The 12,523-nt window shown below is 40.6% G+C and overlaps 1 protein-coding gene across 21 annotated transcripts in view; it reads left to right on the forward strand.

Moving 5' to 3' along the window:
* The first annotated feature begins 299 nt into the window (after window positions 1–299).
* Window positions 300–12,523, forward strand: part of BAZ2B (bromodomain adjacent to zinc finger domain 2B) — a 117,083-nt gene continuing 104,859 nt past the window's right edge. For 12 of the 21 annotated variants that reach the window (XM_059852369.1, XM_059852382.1, XM_059852374.1 and 9 more), the window contains exon 1: window positions 322–416. The gene's annotated coding sequence lies outside the window, so the exon portion shown is untranslated. Of the gene's footprint in view, window positions 503–12,523 lie in introns of all 21 variants that reach the window. The other 9 variants (XM_059852387.1, XM_059852373.1, XM_059852375.1 and 6 more) reach the window with 3 other exon arrangements.

Consider the following 12,523-nt stretch of genomic DNA (forward strand, 5'->3'; position numbering starts at 1 on the left):
TTGTTTCTCCCCCGACCGATAAAGTCGTCATTAAAAAATGACCCAAGGCGGACTGGAACTTTCGGCCGCTGTGTGAAGAACGTGGGCTGTTCAGAACTTTTCCCAGCCCGAGGGCGGGCGCGGGTGGCTCTGCGAGATCCGCGATCCCGCCACCCGCTCCCGGCCCGGCCACGCCGCCAGCCCCGCGGGAGCGCCGGCGGTGACGTCACCGGGGGCGCGGGGTCCGCGACCCCCTTCCAGGGTCCCGCCGGCTGGGGGCGGCCGCCGTGCGCGCCGCCGCCCGCGCGCGCCCCCGCCCGGCTCCGGGGAGCGCCGGGAAGGGCCGGCCCGGCGCGCGCCGCCCGCACAGCGCAGGGGAGAGAGCGGGAGAGTGAGAGCCGCGCGCCCCGCGCACCGAGCGGCGGAGCTTCTCCCAGGTGAGCGGCTGGAGTAGGATGGTGTTCTACCGCGCCGGGGCTCCCCAACCCGAGTAGCGCCCGCCTCGCTGGCCGCGTCCCCGCCGGTGCGTATCGCCCCTTTGTTGTGTGGGCCGAGCGCGAGTCCCGCTGCGGGGCCCTGCCCGGGCAGGGCTGCGGGCGGGAGGCGGAGTGGCTTCGTGGAGGTGAGCCCCGGGGAAGGGCCGGGGCCGGGGTGTCTGCAGATGGGACGGCCGTGTTCCAAGCAATTTTAAACTTTGCTCATGGCCGCACGCCCGTGCCTTGGCCGGGCGGTGCCGGTCACGTCTCTGCCGACGGACGCCCGCAGCCTCCGGGGCGGCGCGGCGGCTGCTAGCGGCCACCGGGCGGCTCTTTTGTGTGGCGCTGTGTGGTACGCTCCGCTCCCGGCGGCCCTCCCGCCCCGTTCCCCTCTTGGCGGCGGGCGCTGCCCCGCTCCCCTCGGTCGGGTCCGTCAGGGCGGGCGCGAGGCGGGGCCGCGCGGAGCGGCCGCGGGGCAGCGGCCGGAGCGGGCGATACCCCTCCGCGGGCGAGCCTCGGCCCCGCGCAGCCCCCCGCTCCCGCGCGCGGTGAGTGGGCGCTCCCTCCCTCCCTTCCGCGGGGCGCGGCGCGGGCTGGGAGCGGGCGCCGCTCCGCACACCCGGCTCGCTGCGGGCCCCTCTGTCCGCGGCTTTGTGCGTGTCCCGTCCTTGTGAAGAGAAACAAGCAGCTGCAGCGCTGGGCCGAGTTGTTGAAATTTATCCCTTTGTGTATATTACAATATCCTCCATTTTTCTGCCCTCTAAACAACAAGCCTTTCGCCATCTTGGGCAAATTTTTATTCCAAAGTCTGACCGTCTCTTTTAGGAGGGAATGAGTAGAAAACCTGAAAGCACTTCTGGATAAGCTTCAAAGTTTAGGGAATGTTGCAGGGACAGATAGTGACGTCATGTAAAGTTTAAGGGGATTTTTGTCCAAGACTCTGTGCTTTCCTCTGGAATCCCTGATCTAACGTGTTGTAAACTGCACTTTAAAGAGAAAGGTTCCTAGTTGTGCGCGCAAGTACAGGGGACACCGAGAACACGCTTTTATCTGGTGTCTGGTTTCATATCAGGAAAAGAATCATGCCCCCCCCCCTTTTTTTTTTTCCCTGGCCTTAGTATTTAATGTGCAGTGCTTAACTGTTGGGTTATTTAAAAAACGTTCTGAAGTTACTATGTGAAATAACAAATTATCTGAGGATCTGCATTGGTTTATTTATGGAAAGTATGAATCTGATGTGAAGTTTACATGAAACACTTGGTACAGAATCTTCCCTGAGAAATAAACAGAGTCTTCTTGGCATGAGGAACATGGCTAAACAGACCTCCATTTTTAAATTACAGACTTGGAGGTATGTTTGGAAGCAACGAACTTATTAAGGTATATTATTAAAAGGTTCCATCTGGAAAGTACCTATAAATATTACATGTAGTTTGGGTTATGTTCCAGGTACTGTATAATGTGTGTGGCTAAATGTAGTAACTATACTAAACTCATTGAAAGAACCGACCGTACAACAACTCCTTACCCAAAACCCAACAACAAATCTCTTTTCCTCTGACTACAAGTTTTGCATCAGCTGTTGTGAAAGGGAGAACAATAAAAGGTATTGTTCAGCATGTTAATTTGGTTCTCAATTGCCCCTTTTTTTAATCTCATGAAAGTTTTTCTGGTCACATGACCTAGTGAAACATGTAATTGGTAAGGAGTAATAGTAGTAGGTAAAGTTTTGTTTTTCCATTCTTTTTTCTATTCTTGTTAGATTTGCTCCATATTTAAAGTCACACTATGGAGAACGTGAAACTACTTGTATTTAATTTTCTTAGTCTTCAGGATTGGGGAAAATATTGTCAACTGTTAACAAATAAAGTAATAGGAATAGCTGTTTGTACGTCAAGACTTTCTGTTTAAGTCAGTATTGAATGTTGTACTTAAAGTAGCCCTAAGGTTATGTTAGAACAAATGTCAGATGCTTACTTGATTTTTCTTTCCTAAATGCATCAGAAAGTGTGGTGGGATTTGCTATTTCTTGTATGTGTGAATGCCACGTAAATGAAAATGTTTAAACTTTTTTTTTTTACAGTTGAAAGCATGTACAGCAGGTGATTCTAGATTAGAAATGCAGTGAAGGTCTAGAAGATTGGATTGGTTATAAATGGTGAGCAACAGAGGATAAGTAGTTTCTGAAAATGGCGATACAGCTTTGACATCTCATAATAAACCACATACAATTTTTTGTCAAAATGCTGCAAAATCAGTAAACTGCATAATGTTAAGAAAATGGTAGCCAAGGAAATTTTTGTAAAGTATATGTAGAGAAGGGAATAGGAATCATTAAGGAATCTTCAGTATTCAGGAAATTCTATGTTCACTTCAGGCAGGTGATGCTGGTTTAATCATAGGTTGTACCAATTCCTGTAAGCGAGGGGAGTATTCATATCAGGTTGTGATGAAGTTGTTCATAAACAGAACTCTCTGGAAAAAAAAATATTCTTTAGAGGATCAGGTATTGTGTCCTTTTCATTCCTGATCCAAAGTCTGTTCTGGATGGCACAGTATAAGGTTTTGTGACTATTCTGTATTGAAAATAAATTGGAATTGTGGTACTGTGTTCTAGTTCCAGCCACGACAGAGTTCATTTTTGCAGCATCCAGGAGGGGCTGGCCAGGACCCAGTAGTTCTGACCACCTTAACTCTGTTCATTGGGGATGGGAAGGGCAGGCAAGTCACTCTATTCCTCTTGGGGAGAGAAGGGCTTTCTTCCAAATGAAACTAGGGTATTGTTTCGTGTGAATCTTTGGATGCTTTTTTGTAGTCTCTGTCATTGGTATTGTTGCTATTACTATTCGTTTTCTTATCTCATTGCTGTTTCCGGTAAATTGTTCTTATCTCAATCTGAGATCTTTACCTATTATGCCTCCAGTTCTCCTCTCCATACTGAAGAAGGGGAGGGAGCGAATGAGCAATGAGCCGCACATGGTTTCACTGGGAGCACTGAATTGGAGATTACCAGTCCTAAAACATGAAATACTGGTATTTCTCATCCAAATTATTTTCTCAAACTAAATTCCACTGTGCTGGGTTCCTTAGAGGTCTGTGTTCCCACAAAAAGGTAATTGCTTTTAAGATTCTTGTAGGTTGTTAATGCCATTGTAAAATTTTTTAGTAGTGTGAGAGGGAAAAAAACTGAATACATACTTCATACCTTTTGGTGAAAAATTCTTGATTTTCTTGAATATGTAATAAAATGTTTTGCATTTTCAAAAGGTAAATTAACAATATATCATGGAGGGAAAGAGCATTGGTCGCTGTAGTATATTTCTTTAATCTTTATGTTGACCTTATGTTAAGAAGAAAGTTCTACGAGACTTTTTTGGGAGACACTTAAAATGCAAATAGGAAGGTAATGGAAGCCTTTCCTTAAAGGTCCTGTTGCCCTTTTTAATGTTTTCTTTGTTCGCACGTTTATTGTAGAACTGCATTGTAAAGGAGCAGATGTTTTGCAAAACATCCCGATGTGTTGCTTTTTTCTTCTGGGAGTGCATAACTGTTCCTTCTGATGCACCGGTTTGACAGCTGGTTGATTTCATGAAACTGCTAAGAATCCATTAGTGGTGTCATTGAATTCAAGTAGAACAGTCCCTCCCAGCTTGAACTGCAGTTGTTAAGGTCTTTGTTGCTACTTTTCTGTTCCTGTGCAAGACGTAGGATATCAGAGTTGCAAATAAAATGAAGCTTGTGCACCCGGTCTCATATCCCAGAGTGAGGGGAAGGAATACCTCACTGTTCTTAGTTCTGTAATTTACTTATAATGGCATATTTGGGAATAGGAGATCTTGACTGTTGGGAGATATAACCAACAATGCAGTTTCTTACACCCTTCCTCCCTCCTCTCCCTCTGGCACATGAAGGGTTTTACTGTGTGAATATTCTGTGTTCAAATCCCTTTACTGTGATCTGTCTCTGAGATGCTAATGTATAGGTATCTTTAAATAAAACTTAAAAGTGTAAATAATGGTGGAATGGTTTTTTTGTTTGTTTGTTTGAGTTTTTAATTTTTATTTAATAAACAGACTATTCCAATAGAGTACTAAGAATGATGCTTAGTGTTTTCATCATGTAGATAATTTGGCCAAAGGAAGATTCCAGTCTACCAGTTTTCTCCCAAGTGCAGATCAACTTCTGAGTTAATACTGTGGTTTTACTACAGTACATTCAGTGAATTATGTCATACTACATTATAAACTAGATTGTGATTGTTAATTGCCACCATGAGGAACACTGAAGGAGTTGTCAAGGTTAGAAGTGATTTTTGTGGTTGTTTGATAGTTTACAACATTCTGAATTTAGACAAAATGTAGTAAGTATATGTTGGTCAACATATTTTATAGAAATGGGAAGTTTGTATTGAAGAACATTATGCACTGTTGGGAATCTAGGTACAGATGATCTTTCCCACTGCATCAAAGAAGGAAATGAAATATCCTTTTTTAAACGGACATCTATGCTTTTAAAGATTTTTTTGTTATGCTACTACAATTTTACTTTAAAACCATTTTTACTGTAAATAGCAACAAGCAAACCAGCACGGAATCACCAGAAGATTTGTGTGAGGAAAACAGTAGGTTCTCATTAGTTTCTTAGTTTGCCTTTCTTAGGGCTTTATGAAAGCAAGACAGTATTAGTTTCACTGTTACAGAAGGGTTTAGTCTTTTACCAACATCACAAGTAGTTGGTGGTAGAGGATGAAGAGCGAGCTGTCTTCACTGACTTTAATCTGTAGTCTGCTGGGTAGCTGTTTCCTTGAAAACGGAAATGCGTGGTTTGTTAGCCCACAGAGTAATTGCTATGGGTAGGTAAGCAGAATGCAGCATGTAGTCACTAAACAAAACTGGGACCATGTATTCATTCAGCCTCCAAAGAAGGGCCAGGCAAGATGCAGCATTTTGCCATTATTTTGATTCTTAATCATACAATTTTAAATGGAAAAGAGGTATGTAGAACATAGAATCCAGTTAGCACAGAGTTTCAGCTATTAGCTGTGTTAAGTTCTTATCCAAGTTCTTTAGTGTCTAAGCTGTTTACTGTCCTAAATTTGCCATTATATAGTGCCCATGACTCGAGCCATTCCTTAAAAAGAAAAAAACAAGTGTACTTTGTTAAAGTCCAATACAAAAATTCTGCTCAAATTTAAATGGAAATAAATAATAAAAGTAGTTATTTTTATGGTATAAAATAGATTTTTGTTTCTTTTTGAGAAAGCACAAAATAAACTACAATTTTTCAGTTAGCATTTCATGAGACACGAGGTCTTGAGATGCCAGAAAGAAACTCTTGGAGTGTGAGGAGGTCTTAATGGTTGTTTCACTTTTTTTAATGTAGCAATAAGGAAGAAAGGATACAAAGGTTTTCCCAGCTTAGTCTAACAGAATTAATTTATGTATTTGACACAATTCCTAATACCAGTTCCTTCTCTTTATAGCCTGTCTTTCAGATCATTGAAAAAAGACCAATATCAAAACAAGTATGCATTTTAAAGCATTACTTAGTGACAGATGATCTTTCAAACATAGTTTGTGAAACGCTGGGCTTGTCAGTGTCTGTATGATGCCTGTTGCCTCTAATGTGAATTCTCTCCTTTTACCTTGCTACCCAAGCCCTTCAGGGCCTCCTGATGTCTTGTTTTCTGTGTGTAAAGGAAATAAGACTCCTTTCACTTGATGTAGGTCAGGCATTGTAAAGAGCTGAATGGGTTAAGCCTTGGTAGTTTGCAAAAAGAAATCGCAGAGATTTTTCTAGCTGCTGAGGGAGGACTCACCCAAAACCTTAAAATTCAAACTGCTAAAAATGTAAAGAAAAAACTACTTGAAAAATTGTTCTGCCTGATGGACTCTTCACATTAGCAATTAATGGCACTGCTAAATTTAAGTATTTGTCACTGGTAATGTTTACTGTGTAAAGCCTTGGAAAAGACAGTAGGCTTAAAAATGATACAGTGACTGTCTGATAATGCTGTTGTCTTTTTGGAGCCTCACAGAACTTAGTTCTGCTCTGCAATTGTTGGAAAGGATAATGAAACATTTTTGTTTTTTGAGTAATGATGAACACTACCAGTATATTCTTATTCCTGTAAATTACAGGAAGTATAAGGTAGATTTTCTTTAGAATACTTAATACAGTAATTTAAAGGCACAAACTAATCTGCCTAGCTGTTCTTGAACTTGAACCTCAGTCCTGAGTCTTTTGGATTAGAAGCTAAAACCTTGAAATCTTCCTGAGAGTATTTTTTTCTTCACCGAGTACAAAGATGATGTTTATGGATTGTGACCCTATTTATTAATCCATTTGTGTTAATGAGTTAATGTTTTTCTAATGCTGAAAGATTCTTTCATAAACAATGCAGTGTATTTTTCCAGTTATCTATTTTAGAAGAGTGGTATGTAGTATCCAAGTAAAATCAGCAAAATAATTCCACAACCCTCTCCTCAGCCCTCAGTCTTTCTACAACAGGAAGCCAGTTGGACAAAAATGATTGCAGTGGTCCATTGGTGCATGGGGACATAATTGTGTGGATTTTGCCCCATTTTTGTTCTTGCACTTTTCCACAAGCATGCACTCATTAATCAAAGACACTGTACTGCTGAGGGCAGAGAGGTTCATCAAATTGGCAGCTAGTTTGGTGTAAAGAACAGTGTGCTGAAGCTCTTAACGTGCTATGACATAAATAAATCTTACATCTTTGTATGCAAACCCTGGAGGTTAATACTGTATAATTCAGTGTCCTGTCTTTGTTTTTATGATGGATATTTTTAAGTGTTTGAAGCTTGATGCAAGCCTTCAAACGGGTCAGGGTAGGTAGGCTGATTGGCTGAAGCAAAAACTTGGCAAAGGGGCTTGTGTGTCTGCTGTGGAGGTGTTTTTTTGGCTTGCAGATCATTGTTGTATTGCCTGTGCTGTTGTAGGGGTGTTCTAAAGATTGACAACCCTTGCTGTGCTGATGGACTTAGTAATGAAATGCAAATAGTTTGGTCCTATTTGTTTCAAAGTTACTGCTGTTTGTATGTAGCCTTAACAGAACCTGCATGTGGTACAAGCAAAACTCTACTAGGATTTCCCTGTAAAAATGGTGCTGGGATTTGGCTTTAACATGGATTGGTTGCATATTTATAGTTTGAGAACAGCTGGTTGCAGCAAGTGCATAGTCGTTTGCAAGCTATTATAAACCATTCTAATCACACATGGCGACTGTGCTTGGGCATTCTTTTTTATTGATCTTCCTGCATTTGAAATATGGTCGCTGCAGCCACAGAGGCACTTCATTTCAGCTGTGCTTGCCTTGTAGAACAACCTCTGTATTAAATATTTATTTTTAACTAAATGCTGAATAAAATGTTAAACTCTGTGCTTTGAAGAAACAAGGTGTAAGGGTGAGCAGTGACATACATCTTAAACATGAAATCTTGTTATGTAAAGACTAAAAAAGTGACATCAGCCAAGCTTTGTAGTCGTTTTGTAACATTTGTTGTTCTGAATAAGAAATCCTTGTTAGATTTACCCAGTGTTACCTTGCTGACACTGTAGTTGCTGATTTTTTTTTTCATGTATTGTATACCCAATGGTTTTAGGGGAAAGCCAAGAAGTATAACATGTGATTGTATTACACAAAATGAAGGTATAGTAAAATAGAAGTAAGCAGTCCTGTTGCATATCCCATGGAGAAAATAATGGATGTATTAGGAATGACTGTACTCTTATAAAGGCATGCTTATCTATTATTATGATGTGAAAAGTACATACTTAGAAATATTATTTATTAATATATATATAAGCCATGATGTAAAGTTCATCTCCCCGCATTAAGTTTTGCTTTTCAGTGAGAAATCAAGCTTATGCAGAATAGTTTGATAACTTTTCTGTATTTTTGTTTGCCCTAGTGACTGGAACTTTTATAAGGAGTAATATAATTTTGACAATAAAAGTCAGTATTTTTAACATCCTTAGTTCTTCTAGGATTAAAAGGGAGTCCAGAATTCCTGCTCTCCGTACATCTTTTGATCCAGTACATTGTAAGTTGTTAATTTGTTACTAATTTATAAGCTGGCATGTAAAGAAAGTATTGCTGAGGAAAGTTGTAAATAAATTCTTACTTCATATGTATGGATCCAAGAAAATGAGAAGTCATTAAGGAAGGTTTCTTACTGTGTTAGTCAGCAAGACAAAAATATCAAACATACGTGCCTGAAAGAGTCTAGTTTTTCAAGCTGTATCAGTTGATTTAATAAAAGATGTTATCACTCCTTACAGCTCTGGTCTTGTCTGAGTAGTTACAGCAATTGAAAAAAGGATAAACTGTGAGAAGTGCAAAGCAGTATTTTTCTGTCGCATCTCTGATAATTTTTCTTTCTTGGAGTTACCCTTAGCACCTCACTGCTTCTTTTCAGTGTTGAAGAAAGCTAGATCAAAGGTAACTGAGACTACAACTGTGTGGTTTAGGAGAGAAGTGGGGTGGAGGGGTGCTCAGTAGGTCCCCGGGTGGATCCAACCTCTACAGCAGTTGTAATGCCAGAAACAGTTTCTTCATAGCAGGATTGTAGGAGCTTTCAGAGCAGCAAGGAGAATTGCTGTTTGGGTTTTTGGGTGATTTTAGTTACTGAGTAATACTAGAAACAACAGACGCTCCCATTTTGGCTCTTTCAGTGAAATTACCTTACACAGGAGTCCAAAGAAGTAAATTGTTAAGGGTTTGGAGGGAAAGCCATGTGAAAAATGGCTGAGGTCTCTTGGTTTGTTTTGTCTGGAGAAAAGGAGACTGAGGTCAGACCTCATTGGGGTCTACAGCTTCCTCATGAAGGGAAGTGAAGGGGCAGCTTTGATTTCTGCTTTCTGTGATCAGGGACAGGACCTGAGGGAACAGTTGTAGCTGTGTCAGGGATGGGTTTAGGTTGGATATCAGGAGAAGATTCTGTCCTCAGAGGGTTGTTGGGCACTGGACAGGCTCCCCAGGGAATGGTAACAGCCCTAAGCCTGCCAGAGCTCCAGGAGTGTTTGGACAGTGCTCTCAGGGACAGGGTGGGATTGTTGGGGTATCCTTGGCAGGGTCGGGGTTGAATTCAATGATCTTTGTGGGTGTCCAGTGCAGAATATTCTGATATTAGGTGTTTACACACCTACCCTCCTCTTAGTAATCATTGACACTTAACCAGTTGATTTTTTTTTCACTGCATTGTCAACAGAGACCATGTTAAAAAGCTGCTGTCCCAAAGAAAGTGTGAGAAATGGGAAGAAAGTTGAGATCCCAAGTCTTGACTAAAGGGAGTGAAGTACTGTGGATTATTGAAAAAAATCACAGAAATACATTCCAACAATTATCATCTTTCTGGCAGCTTAGTGAGAGTGCAGTTGGATTTAGTCATACCTTAAATGTAAGGAAGGATTTAGAGGTTAGGTTTTTAGAATGGGTGTATATTTGAACACAAAATGGGTATGCCCCATTTTGATGACATACTGAAGTGCTTCTGTTTGGTGTTTTTCATGTCTTTTTTTGTTTGTTTTAACTTGCCAACAACTTGCCAAATAAAAAATATCTAAAGGATTTTTATAGTTGTATACTTGCCACTTAATGCATGTAAGAGTGTTTGGAGCAGTAAATTTCAGAAAAGAGAAAAAAAACACACATGGAAAGAATATATTACTAAAATAACAACCGACTTAGTAAGGGTCCTTTATTGTTCAGCCTTTAACTGTGGTATTAGCAGTATATTTTTCTGCAGTTCTCTTTTCTTCTGTTCTAGAAGTGCTTCTCAGGCCTGATTTTCCCCCTTTAAGGCTTAGAGGGTATAGCAAGTTGTCGTCTTCATGGTACCAAATGTATTTTTGAACAAGAATGGGAAGTACTGGTTCCATGGTAAAGCCTTATCCAGAGGGGTTGTTTTGAACTATTTTTCTATGATTTGCAAAAAATAATGTGTTCATTATACAAAGAAACAGTTAAAGGGCATGCGGGGAGGAAGGAACTCACTCTCACTTACTTTAGGTTAAATTAATGTTAAGTGCAGTCAGTTGTAAAATGCTCTTTTTTGCCAGGTATTAGGAACTGAAAGGAAAAGATTATGCTATGACATTTTCCTTTTATTTATATGTGAGAAAGATACAGAGCAGCTTGAAATACTTGCCTGTTTTTTGGGAGATGTTTTTCTATGTCAACCTGTTTCTGGTTATGATCGAGGTAAATCTATAATCTTTTGACTCTTGCAGATGCCAGTAAATTTTCAGTGTTAGCAGTTAAGATGTTATAGATATACAGCATATTGGAGAGTTTATTGTATTGATGTAAGTAGCTTATACAGAGCAGTGTTCAAATGTAGCCTGAAGTCTTTTTGCGGTCGTGGAAATGAATTACGTGTTCTGAGAGATCTGTGAATACTGTAAGGACTTTATGTTAAAACTAGTGTGGGCAATCACTTTAAAATGATTATTGGCCTCTAAATGCTTAGTTTTTATAATTGTGGGGTTTTTTATGCCTTGCAAGGTGTTTAAAATAAATAGATAAGCAATTGTCTTAAGGAATGATCTGTGTTACATGTTCTGGGAGACATTTGAAATGCGTGTAAGTGGGATCTTTTTGTAAAGCCAAGTTACTTTTCTTGCTCCATGTGTCTCTTTCCTTTCAAGTACCTGTTGTCAACACGTAAAGTTTTATGTCTGTACTTCATGCTCACCTGTTTGTCCATGTTCCTGTCCATTCCATGCTGTAACTTTTGTTTGTCATTTCTTTTCAGACATATTTGAAGTAGGCTAGATATTCAACAGTAAAGTTCTGCAGTTTTCTGAAAATCAATCACTATGTTGAAGAAGATGGGCAGATTAGACCTGCCAGCTGAGGAAGTGGTAGGGCCAGTATTAATGTTACTTCACCGATGCCCCAGGCAGTTCTCTGATTCCTCAATGTGTGTCCACTGTCCAACAAATATATGTGCTGTCAGCGCTGTCCTTGCCAAGTGGGTTGTTGGAGTGGACTTGTATTTCCTTATGCGGTCTGGTTTATGGCAGTAGAAAAGTGCAGAGGACCATCATAGGAACACTGCTCACAGGAGAATTTTTTCAGCCACCTCAAAAGTAGCACATGAGGAGACCTGTACTAAAAAGCTTTTGCATGGGACCTTGTACATGGGTTTTGTGCACAGTAGAATGCAGATAGTGGATACTAAATTTTACTTTCTTTGGATCAAAATTTTGTTCTCAGAATAAATTCAATATGTTTTCAATTAGAAAATGTTGGTCACTTTTAAGTAACATGACTAGAATGATGTTTACATCCATAACTATGAGCAATAAGTACTCCAGTAATTTCTGTTGGTGAAAATACCTTAGAATCATTCCCATGTGCGCATTATTTCTTGCAGACAGATAGTCTAGCACAAGTTGTACTGACTTACCTTTCCAGTGCAGTATTACTTGAGAGAACAGGCATTTGCATTTATGAAATGCATGCACATAATAATACACAGTTTTCCAGAGTTTTCATTGTAGTTGAGGGCTTTTCAGAACAGCAGTCTGTGAACGTACCAGTGCCCTGTGAAATGGAATTTGTGCGTGTGTCATATGGATGGCTTACAGACAGCTGATTGCTGTTTCATTAATAAAAGCAGGACCTGCTTTTATTGCTTCCTTTTTAAACGACTACTACTAATGTAGTCAAATGTAAATGAAAAATACAAGGTTTTAAAAGATATAGTTATTTTTTAAGGCAAGTGAGGTGTCTGCCCTCCTCCACCAACTGCCCCCCCCTCCCCCCCCCCCCGACACATATTGTGGACTGGATTTCAGTGATGAAGAAGATCTGCTGCCATCCTGTAAATTGTAAACTAGACTAACAAGAGTCAGACTTGTTTGTCAGATATTAAAAAGCCTGCATAGTTAGCTACTCTTGTTGTGGTATAAATCGTACTGGTTCATGCATGTGGCAGTAATTAACTTCTGTGGGTGCTAGAAAATAAGTTGTCATAGAATTGCTGAAAAACAGATTTCAGTATGTTTTCACTTCTTGAACAGAAGTCAGGTGCTGTTAG

This window comes from Haemorhous mexicanus, chromosome 8, assembly GCF_027477595.1.
Source record: "Haemorhous mexicanus isolate bHaeMex1 chromosome 8, bHaeMex1.pri, whole genome shotgun sequence".
Lineage (NCBI taxonomy): Eukaryota > Metazoa > Chordata > Aves > Passeriformes > Fringillidae > Haemorhous > Haemorhous mexicanus.